Raw genomic sequence first — 12,322 nt, 5'->3', positions numbered from 1 at the left:
TCCTAGTCGCCTTGTACTAGCATGCTACCAGGCTCACCTTTGAACAAGAAGCTGCATAACGCTCAACAATTGTCATATGTTAAATACTTAAATTCATTCAGACTGAAGTTCTAATTCTTTCGCTAATATTGCATTTGCCATTTTGCTTTCTACACTGTATATAGACATATGGTGTCAGCGTCTGTCACTCTATTGCAAGCAGCATAACTTTGAGCCACTATCTAATATTCAGAAAAAATACTGTAATGTGAATCTGAAAGGACCACCAGTAATATATAGACCCCTTAGATATTGAGCATGTTAAAATTACAGCGGGTGTATTAGTTCACTGTGGACATGCCCACACACTCGGTCTGAAATTAACTTTAACTCGAATTTAAATTGTAAACATACAACGGCACCTAACTTCTTGCAAGTTTGGGACAAGTAATGAGTAATGTTGCTTGTACTAGAGAACCATCAGCTAATTTGCACCGCAAGACTTGATTTGTTATAATTAAGGGTACTATTACTGACGGACCCATATTGTATTGGGCAGACTCCAAAAACAAAAACAATTATTACAAGTGTGTCATTAGTTTTAAAAAGTCCAAAAAAAAAACAAATATTACAAGTGTGCCATTGGTCTCAAAAAATTAAATTCGAAAACTCCAAGCTTAAACGACCCGGTTAGGTGGATTCGTTATCAGGTAAACCCAATGATGTGGTCACCGCGCGTTTGGTGATTTCAACGATGTGACCACACCATTTGAGAAACGGTGTGGCCACATCGTTGGGATCTAACGGGCCACATCGTTTGGGACTTAATTCAAACGGCGCCACCAAGAGGCCAAGTTAAACTTTTATATATATATATATATATATATATATATATATATATATATATATATATATATATATATATATATATATATCTCTCTCTCGCGACCTTATCTCTCTCCTCATCTGGTGTCTTTATTTTCTAAACCGTGCATTCTCATAAATTCCTTAAAAAAAGGCAACTCTATATATTAGTTAGACCTCCCTAAATTTGTTACTTTCTCCTCTCTTTATTTTTTAATTACTATAGACTCCTTCTTTAATTAATATGGGCTACTCAAACTAAACAATTTCACTCGATTTACATACTAAAAAATAAAAAGGAATCATGGTGTCTGTTCTTTTTGTCTCTTTTGTTTCTCACCAAGGATTTCTCAAGACTCAATCTTTCAAAATTCAAACCGAAAGAACTATTTGCCCTCAAATCCATTTGGTTCAGGTTGCAGTCGCTCGTAATAAAGCTGACTTGAGTATCTATCGTAATGCAGGTTCAGAGGTTAGAACCTTTGCATGCATGGAATTGATGTTGTTATATACTTTACATTCACCTTGACATATAGTATATTGAAGAGTTTCAATTGCAAAAGCGGTGGTTGCAATTCTTTCCCGAGAGGGGTCGATGTGAGAGCGTCAATTGATGAAGTGTACCTTGATCTTACCGATGCGGCGAGAAACGATGCTATCAGAAAATCCTCCAGAGAAGTTGGAAGCAATTGATGAAGAGGTTCTCAAATCACATGTTTTGGGGCATAATGAGATAAGAGAGGATCACTATTTTTTTGTTTCATTGGCTTACTACATGTTTCCATTCTGCACTTATCACGGCATCACCATTTGCTGATAAAAAAATATTGTAATATGTAATTGTACTTTCCTCACGGGTGGCACTGATTGGTTTTTAATTCAGAATGGTAACAAGAAAGGAGAAAATGTGAGAGAATGGATCTGCAGTAGTAATACTAATCATAACGATAAGATACTAGCTTGTGGGGCTATTATTGTGGCAGAACTTCGGATGCAGGTCTTGAAGGAAACCGAGTTTCATGTTATGCGGGCATTGCTCACAACAAGGTAGGAAAAAATATGTTGCCCTTTTCCATCCCTTTTTTCCATCAAAGAAAAAAAAAAAAGAAAATGCTCTATCTGTAAATGGGTTTTGGGCGGTTATATGATGGGTGATATTGTTGGCGGATGTTAGCTTAAACTTGCAAGCGGCATGAATAAGCCCCGCACAACAAACGGTTGTTCCCTCTCGCCAGTGATGACTAAACAGTTAGCATCCTTGCCTATAAAGAAAATGTATTTTTTTTTTTTTTTTTTTCTTTTGGCCCGCTTGATTTCTGTTTCTCTTTCTTATCATGCATTTTCCATTTCAACCCCCACCACCATCGTGTCCATCATCACTTCATAACAAGTCACCACTTGATCCTAATTATAGGCATTAATCTTTTGCTCTGGAACAATATGGCTAGGAAGCAACTTGGAGGAAAGCTTGGGAGTTCTCGTACAAACCCGACCTTGGTGTAAATAGTGTTGGAGATCTATTGCAATTTTCGAGAAGACTATCTACTAGAGAGCGTTATGGCGTGAATACCGTGTGTTTGTTTACTATTGACTATGTGTCCTCTACAATCTTTAGAAATGACAATTTAATGGGTTTTCCATGTGGTTTTGAGTTTATTTCTTGTATCATATCAAAAGCCTCCTAATTCTCTAGTTACCCTTAAGAACTAATACCATTTCGGATAAAGCATGCAACTTCCACGCCTTAGTTTGTTGTCGATATTAACTTCTACTCCAAAGACATAGTTATGGATCTTGCAAGAGGCGTTAATGGGGATGAAGTTGAAGGTCGTCTTCTTCCCAAGAGCCATGGTTCTGGAAAGACATTCCCAGGTCCACAAGTTCTAAAGACAATCACTTCCGTAAGAAAATTTCTCTCTAATTTTTTCTTGCAAAACTTTCCGAGTGGAAGTTCTTCTTGGCCGCCCCCACCCCCAATACATGCAGACACATCAGTACATATGGTGACGTTTTATGTTAACTGTCACGACCCTTTTCAGGGGGCACATTGGGAGATGAGTTTAAGGCTGGCTTTTCATGAATTATTAGTTCTCATTGCAAAAACTAACTCAATCTGCAACAGCCCCATAATCAACATTGTTGAGAGCTAAAGATTAGTTTTATATTTTTTAAAATTCTAGAAATGAAGTATTTAAACTAAGTATCTTTTTTCTCCCATCTATTCCTCTCTACTGCAGGTTGAATGCTGGCTTAATAATCTTTGTGAAGAGTTGAGTGAACGAATTCAGTTTGACTTGGATCAAAATAACAGGGTCGCTCACACACTTACACTCAATGCTAGAGTGTACAAGGTGTATATGTTATTTCTTTCTTTTAGACCCTTTCTTCAAAGGAAAATTTAAGTACACATCAATTCTTAACTATACTAAATTGATGTTATTTGGTAGACCAATGATTCAGATTCATTCAAGAAATTTCCTTCCAAATCTTGCCCGCTAAGGTATGGAACTGCAAAGATTGAAGAAAATGCATTGAAACTGTTTAATTCTGGGCTCACGTGAGTTCTTAGGTTCATCTGAGTGAGACCTCCGGAAATCAAAACAATAAGTGGGGAGTAACAAGTCATTCATTACGGTGGGTAAAATATTAGCTACACCACTGTAAGTTCTTTTTTTTTTTTTATAGAACATTTTATTATTGTGGCATATAAATGTTTGGCGAGGAATCAATAATTACTACTTCCGAGATGCAGATTCTATGTCTAACCATGCATGACGTGAAGCTTAGGGAGAAAGAAGAAGAACGATGGCTTGGTTGAAAGAATGTTTTGCGACTAAGGGGACCGAACAGGCTAAAGCAAAGCAAGGGAACATAGACTAAAGCCTTGGTTTTCAGAATCTGTTTTTTAGTTGCCTAGCTACGGTTGACAGATTCTTAGGCTCAATCTCAGGTCCCCGTCTTTTTGGTACTGTGTATGGGTACGTCCCCTATAGTGTTGCAACTTTTCTAATTGTTTCATTGATTGATGCAATGAAGTTTTCAAGTCAGCTTCTTTGGTAATGCTGACTGCTGGATTGCATTTGAAAACAAGAACACTTTTTTTTTTTCATCCTTTCAATATATTCAAAACAGAATTATGTTACTACGATGAAAGTAACCAATTGACCATGTCTGCCTTTTTGTCTAAAATATTAAGTCAAGGAATTTCTCTTATTCATTTGTGGCCTAGAAAAATAGAAATCAATGGCTTTTTGTTTCTGTACAGGACATCTCTTATATTTCGATACTAGAACGATCTTGGAAATCAGAAATAATTAAAGCGCTATACCGCTTGAAAGGTAATTTCCTTTAGTCTTTCTACAGTAATTGATATATGAGCTTATTTTGTATTACTCATGGACTTCAAAAAATATGCAATTTGAGGTTTGATTAAGTGTAAGATGTTCTGGCCCTTGATGGCTTTTTCTTGCAATTTAGTTAGTTCCAAACTATGAATTAATGTTTCCAAACCCAATATTATTAGGAAACTTATTGTTCTGAATTTTTTTGTATATGATCCCAACATTTTGACTTATTACCTAATCTTTATATATATAATAGCAAGCCCCTTTGGAGCTCTCTGAGGGTGTCCACATCATAGGGGGATTGCGAGAAATTAGGGCAGTCTCCAACTTAAGAATGGAAACCTACCAAAAACCCACGACTATTCACCGAAAAAAACAAAAACCCCCGGCCTAAAATTACAACACTAGAGATTCTCGGCTAGTCTATTGTCTCTCTTCTCTATAGGCTTCTTCATATCAGGTTTGTTCCTTCTATTTGTCCTTTTTACCATTGTCCATATAGTTTTCACTGTCTTTATTTCTTTGGTTGGTTAAAAATTTTGTTGTAATTTCTTTGTTTTTTTTGTTACGTTCCTACAATTTGTTAATGTGGATAATTTTTCCAGACACTCTGTGCTAATTAAACAGCTCAACACTACCTTGCTTATTCAATCTTTTTTTTTTCCGCTTCGTTGTGTTTTTTAATTTCTTGCTCATCCAATATTATTATGTTGATCGCTTCTTGCTTTCTTTCTAAGAGATGAAACAATTTCAATAAAGAGATTAATACTACTAAATATGAGGAAGTTGGAAAATTATTTCAAAAACAAGCTACACAAGAAACAAGTCATAGCCCCAACTCTCAGGCATCAACCTCAACATAATACAGAGTTGGTTCAGGGGTTAGTGCATATGTGGAACAAGTCAATGCATGAGTGTCCACCGAAGTTAGCAATCAACACGAAGACATGGAGTATAAGAGTTGCAAGTCAGATAGATACAAGGATGGTGTAGTGGCTTGATCTGACTCCTCAAGCTCCAAAAACCCCTAAATGATTCTACTGATATGTCATTGTAGTTGTTGCTAGACTTCCCAGGTGGCGATGAGATGAGCTTTTTCCAAGGGCATATTAACAATTACTCATCATTGTTTCCAAGCAGCTTGATGATGGAAAGCTATTTAAATTCCTTTTTCTGTATCATACTAAACTTTGGAAATTGGGAAATGTGGTTTGTTAAGCTCATTGTTGTAGTTAGGAGTTCCTTACCCTTTTTGTTAGGAATCAAGGATCTTTTGTTCACTCGGCCCTTTTAAAGTGGGATTATGTTTGGGCTGACAAACCAAAATAGAATAAAAAATAGAGAGTAATTTATAGTATAAGCATTACCTTATTTGCATTATAAGAAATACATCTGCCATCTCTATCGTAGGTTTCATTTCTTTATCCAGTAGCACATACAACTCAAACAAAAGCACAAACAAAACCACAAGAAAAAGAAATAAAAAAAATTAAAAAGAGAAATAATAGCCAAAAAAAAAAAAAAACATATTGAATAGTTCTATAAATTTGTGTTTTCATCAAAATTTTAATCATTACAATATTCTATAGTTAAAACTTTTTAGTATATAATAATTCAAAATTTTAATTTATAAAATATTGGAAAAAATCAAATGAATTATATGAAAACGGTTATGCGAAACAGGGGGAGTTTCTTTTAATTTTAAGTGCTTGCTTTGATACGACCCTTATATACCCCTACAATATTAATATTTTTCTACTTTATTCAATTTTGTAGCATTCATAGTTGCTATGAAGAGAAGTGAAAGGTGGATTGTGTACGGTGAACAAAAGACTACAGTTATTATATTCCCCCAAAGGTGCTATTCTTTCTTTAGTACCATATTTCTTTATTGTTTCTCCTGTAGATGCATGGTTTAATTCATAAATTTGTATCTACGAAATTCATGTTAAAATCTAATGGATGGGAAATTATATACAAATGGGTGTGCACCTTGATTAGCATAGCTTCCAATTGATCTTCTCAGGCTAATTGGGTGTAGCATGCCAAGCATCAAAAGCTTTTGGTTCACCTCTACATGTCCAATGGTAGCATTGCTTCCTGTATTAAAAGTAAAGAGTCATACAAAATTATATCTTTATTGTATATAATATTCTAAAGTTATACATAATAATAAAATGAAAAAAATTATATGAATGTATATATCTCAGATAATTCTACACGAAATATTTTTAGGAAAGCATAGGTAGAAAAAAGATATACAACTAAATATTTAGGATGTTAGTTTCCACTAACACAAAAAAATCTAAATTATTTTGATAGATTAATAATATTAAATTATATTATAGGTCATGACATATGAAAACTACAATTTATATTAAAAAACAATGCTTAAGGAAACTCTACAAAATGTTCTTCATGTTAAACAAGATCCGTTTTACAACTCAGAATTAGAGAATGGACTATTCATCAGTATTGTAACAGTAAAGGTACCAAAAGATTGATTTTTCGACAATCAAAACCTCATAGCTAAAGACATTCCTAGAATCCCCACATATTCAGAATAAAAATCACAGGATTCGGCTGCTTTTATATACAATCAAGTTTATAAAGGATGAAGGTGAATTTGAGATTGAAGACTTCAATTTCAAAGAACTGATGAAGAAAAGAAAAGAAGTTGAAGACAAACAAAAGCAGCTCGATATTCTGAGAGACATTATGTTAGATTGTTTGGTTGACGATAAAAACAAGAAAGACAAGATATATTATCTCAAAGAAGAAATTCAAGCAATGAAGGAAACGGAGAGAATGGCAGACAATGAGATAACCAATAAAGTTGAGAAAAAGAATTTGAGAATCAAAAGAAGAAAAGCATGATGATTCATTATAAGGTTAAAAGCTTACTATTTATGAAAATTACTCACTATTGAAACTATTCTTTTCAATTTAAATTTAGTCTACCAAATTACCAAATGGAACTATGTCATACTCAATTAGCAGATAATATAATATTTCCTCTTACTTACATATTATTATTATCCTAAGACTACTTGGAATGTGAATTACATTCAAATCTTGCATATAATGAATTAGCTATACAGAAAGGATAGTACTCCAGGAAGACATAGAAGACATACAGATGGGTAAAAATTAAAAGTCAAAACACTTACTCGGAAAAATCAAATTCTCAATCCCACTTGATGTCGAAGTAATAAGGAATCCAAATAATGTCCATTTCTCCATGCAGCCAAATATACAGCAGAGATATCTTATAAGAGAAGTCTTCTGATGTCATTGAAGTTCATGCCTAAAACGAATGAACCTGAAAATAGACGGACATTAACCCAAATTTATTGGCGGAAGCAATGAATAAGTAACTCTTATAACGAGTAGTTAAGTGGGTCAATCCAATGGCGCGTACTTGAGGATTTAGAACAGCGTCTGCCAATAACTAAAAACAACAATATTTACAAATATATGTGGGCTTAAAGGACTGCCTAAAGATCAAAAATATATGTACCTCCAACTTTTACATTGAAAATGCGGTGATACGCTGATAATGTTAGGTTCATTTTTGTAACAACTCAAGGTTTCTCCGTTCCTGAAGATATAAGAACATAACTCAACATAATGGTTCAGAAAACCAAATTATTATTGTGACTTCTTACAAGAGTTGTATCCTATAGGGAAAAAAAATTAGTTTCCTTCTATGGCTTTATTTTTTGCATATTGGTACATAATTTGATATAGGGAAAAAAAAATTAGTTCCCTTCCAATTGCCTAAAGCCATGTCATCGATATACAATGCCCTTTTCTAATGCATTTGTAAGCAAATCCAACCATCACACCTAACCCAGGGCATGACAACTCAGTTAAACAACAAACAAAAATAAATAACCTTCGGCTAATCAAGATCATGCACACATATCAGAACACCACCCAAGGATCACTTGAAGAACTACTCTAACCATCTTCAAGAAGTTAATCAAAACATATATCTAAAATATAAAACAAGGGACCAATGCAAGAAAACGTTGCCTAGAAGATGACCTAGAAAATACTTAGGTAAACTGACAAACACAACCAAAGCTTTAAAAAAAATAACACTGCTCAAGTAAGAAGGCATCATCAAAACAGTAAAAAAAAAAAATAAGACCTCAATTGCAGTAACAACAACCTTAATTCCGCAGGAGAAAAAACTGCAATCATATAAGGTCTACAATTAAAGAGGAAATTAGTACCTGGGAAAAGAAGTCAAGATGGGACGCAAGAGCAGAATGTAGAATAATTGGCATATTGGATGTATAAAATATCTTAACTGAAAATCCCAAGGGTTTTAAAGGTAGAATTAAACTCAACACTTTGAAATTCAAAAAAATAACCTAGAGAATGCTTTGTTAGACAACCTGAGACAATGCTTAGTAAACATATTAAATAGTACTGCCGCATGTCCAATAAAACTTCACTGAAACCAAAACCGTCCCCCTACACTAAATCACATGTATCAAATTATACGTTCTAGGATAAGTAGACTAATACATACATACCATAGAGACTAAACACTAAATCAGCATGTATGAAATAATACGTTCTAGGATAAGTAGACATAGACTCACACCTCAAGGGGTGAAACATTTGCAATTAATCAACAAAATAACACTTGAATATAAATTTCAGTAGTTAAGTAAATAAAAAGCTAACCAGCTTTGGTATGTTCCAATTAATCCACGTTCGTAGATGACCCCCAAGGTATTGACCTTAGCTTCAGTAGGTATGACATTCATGAACCAAAAATGCTCATAGGATATAACAGCTGTGAATACTCTATTTATCCACGACTTCATATCTTCCCTTAACAATTTATAACAGTGTCCCATGCCTTACACGACGTTGCGAATAACCTCCACAAGAAGCATAATACAATGGATTCCAACACATTCAAAGAATATAAAAAACCTAACTGATGAAAACATTCAAAGAATATAAGATAATTAAATGGGAAAGCTCAGCCACTTGATCTATCACTATTTTTCCAACAAAAAAACACAAAACTCTTTTAGCAGTTAATTTGCCGCCAATAGCTGTTGCTGCTTTCTTAGCTGGGATAATTGCAGTTGTAGTAACAAGAAAAAATGGTAATGAGAATAATTTGATTCACAAAAATCAAAACACAAGGATTGATAGAGACATCTTCAAAGGAAAAAAAAATTGTATCCAACTCATTCAAAAAAAAATTCAAACATACACAGACCAACAAAGTAAGCAAAATATATTGATTATTGATTAATCATCACTGCAATATAGTTTCATTACAATATAGATATTACAAAAATAGTCATAATACAATTACTAGACTATGAAGTCAAAGACTAACATAAAGATGAAAAAAAAAATCATAACTACCAAAATATACAAGTCTGCCAGAAGAACTTTAGTGCAAAATTAGACCATACAAGTTCCTATTTAACCCCCAACTTAAGACATACAAGAGACGAACGTCACCAAAATAAAAGCGTCCAAAGTCACCATCAAAAGCTTCGTACCACAGAGCATCCAAAATCTGTTCAGCTGAAAAATAAAATAAAAAAATAAATACACCAAAAGATATTAATTATACTATAAACAAAGTAAAAAATTTATATGATAAAAAACAATTACCCATCAACAACTTTTATTGTTAAATTATTCTTTGTCTTTTGTTAGTATTCACATTCCGACCACTTGAACTTCCTTCATCATAAAGCTCTTGAATGCTCTTTGTTTTAAGACAAGGACAAACAACCTCTTCATCAGATTCATCCAAATTAATATACTTCGTAAGAACTTCAACCAAAAATTCCATACAGTTTAAGAAAGTTAATCCTTCAAAGTTTTTCTTATAATACTCGAGTAAATTATCCACTTCATTATTTACCCAGAGCATCTTTTTACCATACGAACGAACACAAACACTTCAAAAAATAGAAAATAAAAAATAAAAAATTAATAACATTATAAGTAATTAAATTCCAAAAAAAAAAAAAAAAATAAAAACTTACTCATCTAATAGGTTTCTCATCTTGAGAACAGACTTTTGAGTTTCACTATTTGCATTGCATAAAAATTACATACACCACGGTGTATACAACACCTCTTCTGCTTGATTTTTTTAATCAGATATTCAAGAAAACCGAAAACAATAATGCAGTCATAATTATATTGAATAAACGTTTCTGCTAACCATTTGTCTTTTAGAGAACCAAAATAATTACAAAATTTATATGAACAATCTCTACAAAACATTAAAAAAAAAATAGACAAAGAAATTAGTAATCATAAAAAAAAAAAAAAAAAAAAACATTTAAACATAAAAATAAATGGATACTAATACAAAAATAACTCAACTTACTCTTCCATTATGATAAAATTTCAATATAACCTAAAAAAAAAAAAAAAAATAGTGTATTAAACAATGACTTCCTTATTTGACGGATTATATACTTAAATTTGAAAACTCATCCTAGCAAGGTCTTGCCATGATAATAATTAGTAATGAGAGTTGGTGAGGATACACTCAAAAAAGAAATTACTACCAAATATCCAAGCAAATTGTCTAACTATGGATAGTTCATGTGTATTCAGAGAACAAATCACCCCAATATGCCTTTTGGTATATAAAAAATTGCAAAAGGTACTTTATGAAAACGTAGTACTCAAATAGGAAGCAATAGAAGACGCACACATGATTTCTCCTTATGTCTTCTTTATCCCAACATAAACTGACCACTACACAAAAACTAAACAAGGATAACTCAACAAGGGTGGTTCTTCTCCATTGGTAGAAAAACAACAATAATTTTTCCATTTTGTGGAGGCTGGAAATCCCAGAAAACTGTCTAACTATGGTTAATTCATGTGTATTAACAAAACCCATTACCCAAATACAGTTATACATACAGACATATAGTCATACATACATACCTAATAAAAAACAGCCGATAATCAAAACAAAATTTTGAAAGGGATAAGAAATCTAAAAGAATGCCTAGCGTTCTTATTGTTAGTAGAATCCTAGAGTGCTAACTAACTGATTACACATATACCAAGTTAGTATCGATAATGTACTACAAAATGATCACAATTGTTAATAAGATTGTCGACTATCAAAATGAGTTAAGAAATTGTTCAGTTCCAACAAAAACGTTAAGTTAAACACATGAATCCAAAGAGACAAAGATTCAAATATTTTATCAAGGTACAATAAAATCAAATAGAGGAGCCAAATAAAAGTCTAAACAAAAATTACATCAAATAGTTGCTAACTAAATTAATTAATTAGCATCAACTAAGTACCATTATAAAAATTGGAGAGTTGGGTTAGTAATTTAAAAAAAATAAATAAACAAAAAAAAAATTACCTCAAATTAATCTGTAAAAACAAAATAACACAGCACAAGCTCAAGTCAATGTTGGAGAAGATAAAATTGATTAAAATCTTACCAGGAGAAATATGTTCACACCTGTCAAGTTTCTGTTGAATGAATCAAACAAATGGTAAAAACCTTGCCACGTGTTTATTATAACAAAACATGGGCTTTTGGCTTAACAACAAGCCCAGAAATATAACAGGTCCAAATTATAGGATGTTTTGCTTATGAATTAAAGTGTAAAATAGAAAAACAAAATTGGTTATTTGTCAAAATATAATCAATTAAAAAGAGTCAACAGTTAAATTTGGAGTTCAATGACTTTTCCAATTTCAATTTGTGCATAAAATTAAAATATATTATACTTTTAAATGTTAGGATTTGTCAATGCTTTGGTCATAAATCAAATTAATTATGTTTGTTGAACTATATTTTTCTTTTTTAATTATATATTATTATGCGTCAACACCTTTCTACAAACCGGTTGTTCTACAAGGAAATAAAATCTGGGACACATTGAATATTAAAAAAAAAAAAAAAAACTATTTTGATCAAAACTGAAATCATTAAAATAGTGATGTCACCTTCTTTCTTCCCAATGTGACCTTCACTTATCAAGCCAAAAACATGTTGAACAAGTAAAATGGATTCTACTTCTAAATTATAGGATTTGTCAGTGGTTCAGTCATATATCAAATAAATTATGTTTGTTGAGCTATTTTTCCTTTA

At 32.5% G+C, this 12,322-nt stretch overlaps 1 pseudogene; it reads left to right on the top strand.

Annotated features, from left to right (window-relative positions):
* Positions 1-974: 974 nt before the first annotated feature.
* LOC147488353 (DNA polymerase eta-like) lies at positions 975-3,903 on the top strand (annotated as a pseudogene).
* The last annotated feature ends 8,419 nt before the right edge of the window (positions 3,904-12,322 follow it).

Source organism: Coptis chinensis, chromosome 7 (genome assembly GCF_015680905.1).
Source record: "Coptis chinensis isolate HL-2020 chromosome 7, ASM1568090v1, whole genome shotgun sequence".
Classification (NCBI taxonomy): domain Eukaryota; kingdom Viridiplantae; phylum Streptophyta; class Magnoliopsida; order Ranunculales; family Ranunculaceae; genus Coptis; species Coptis chinensis.
Note: the sequence above shows the minus strand (reverse complement) of the source record. Positions and strands in the feature narration are given on the sequence as shown.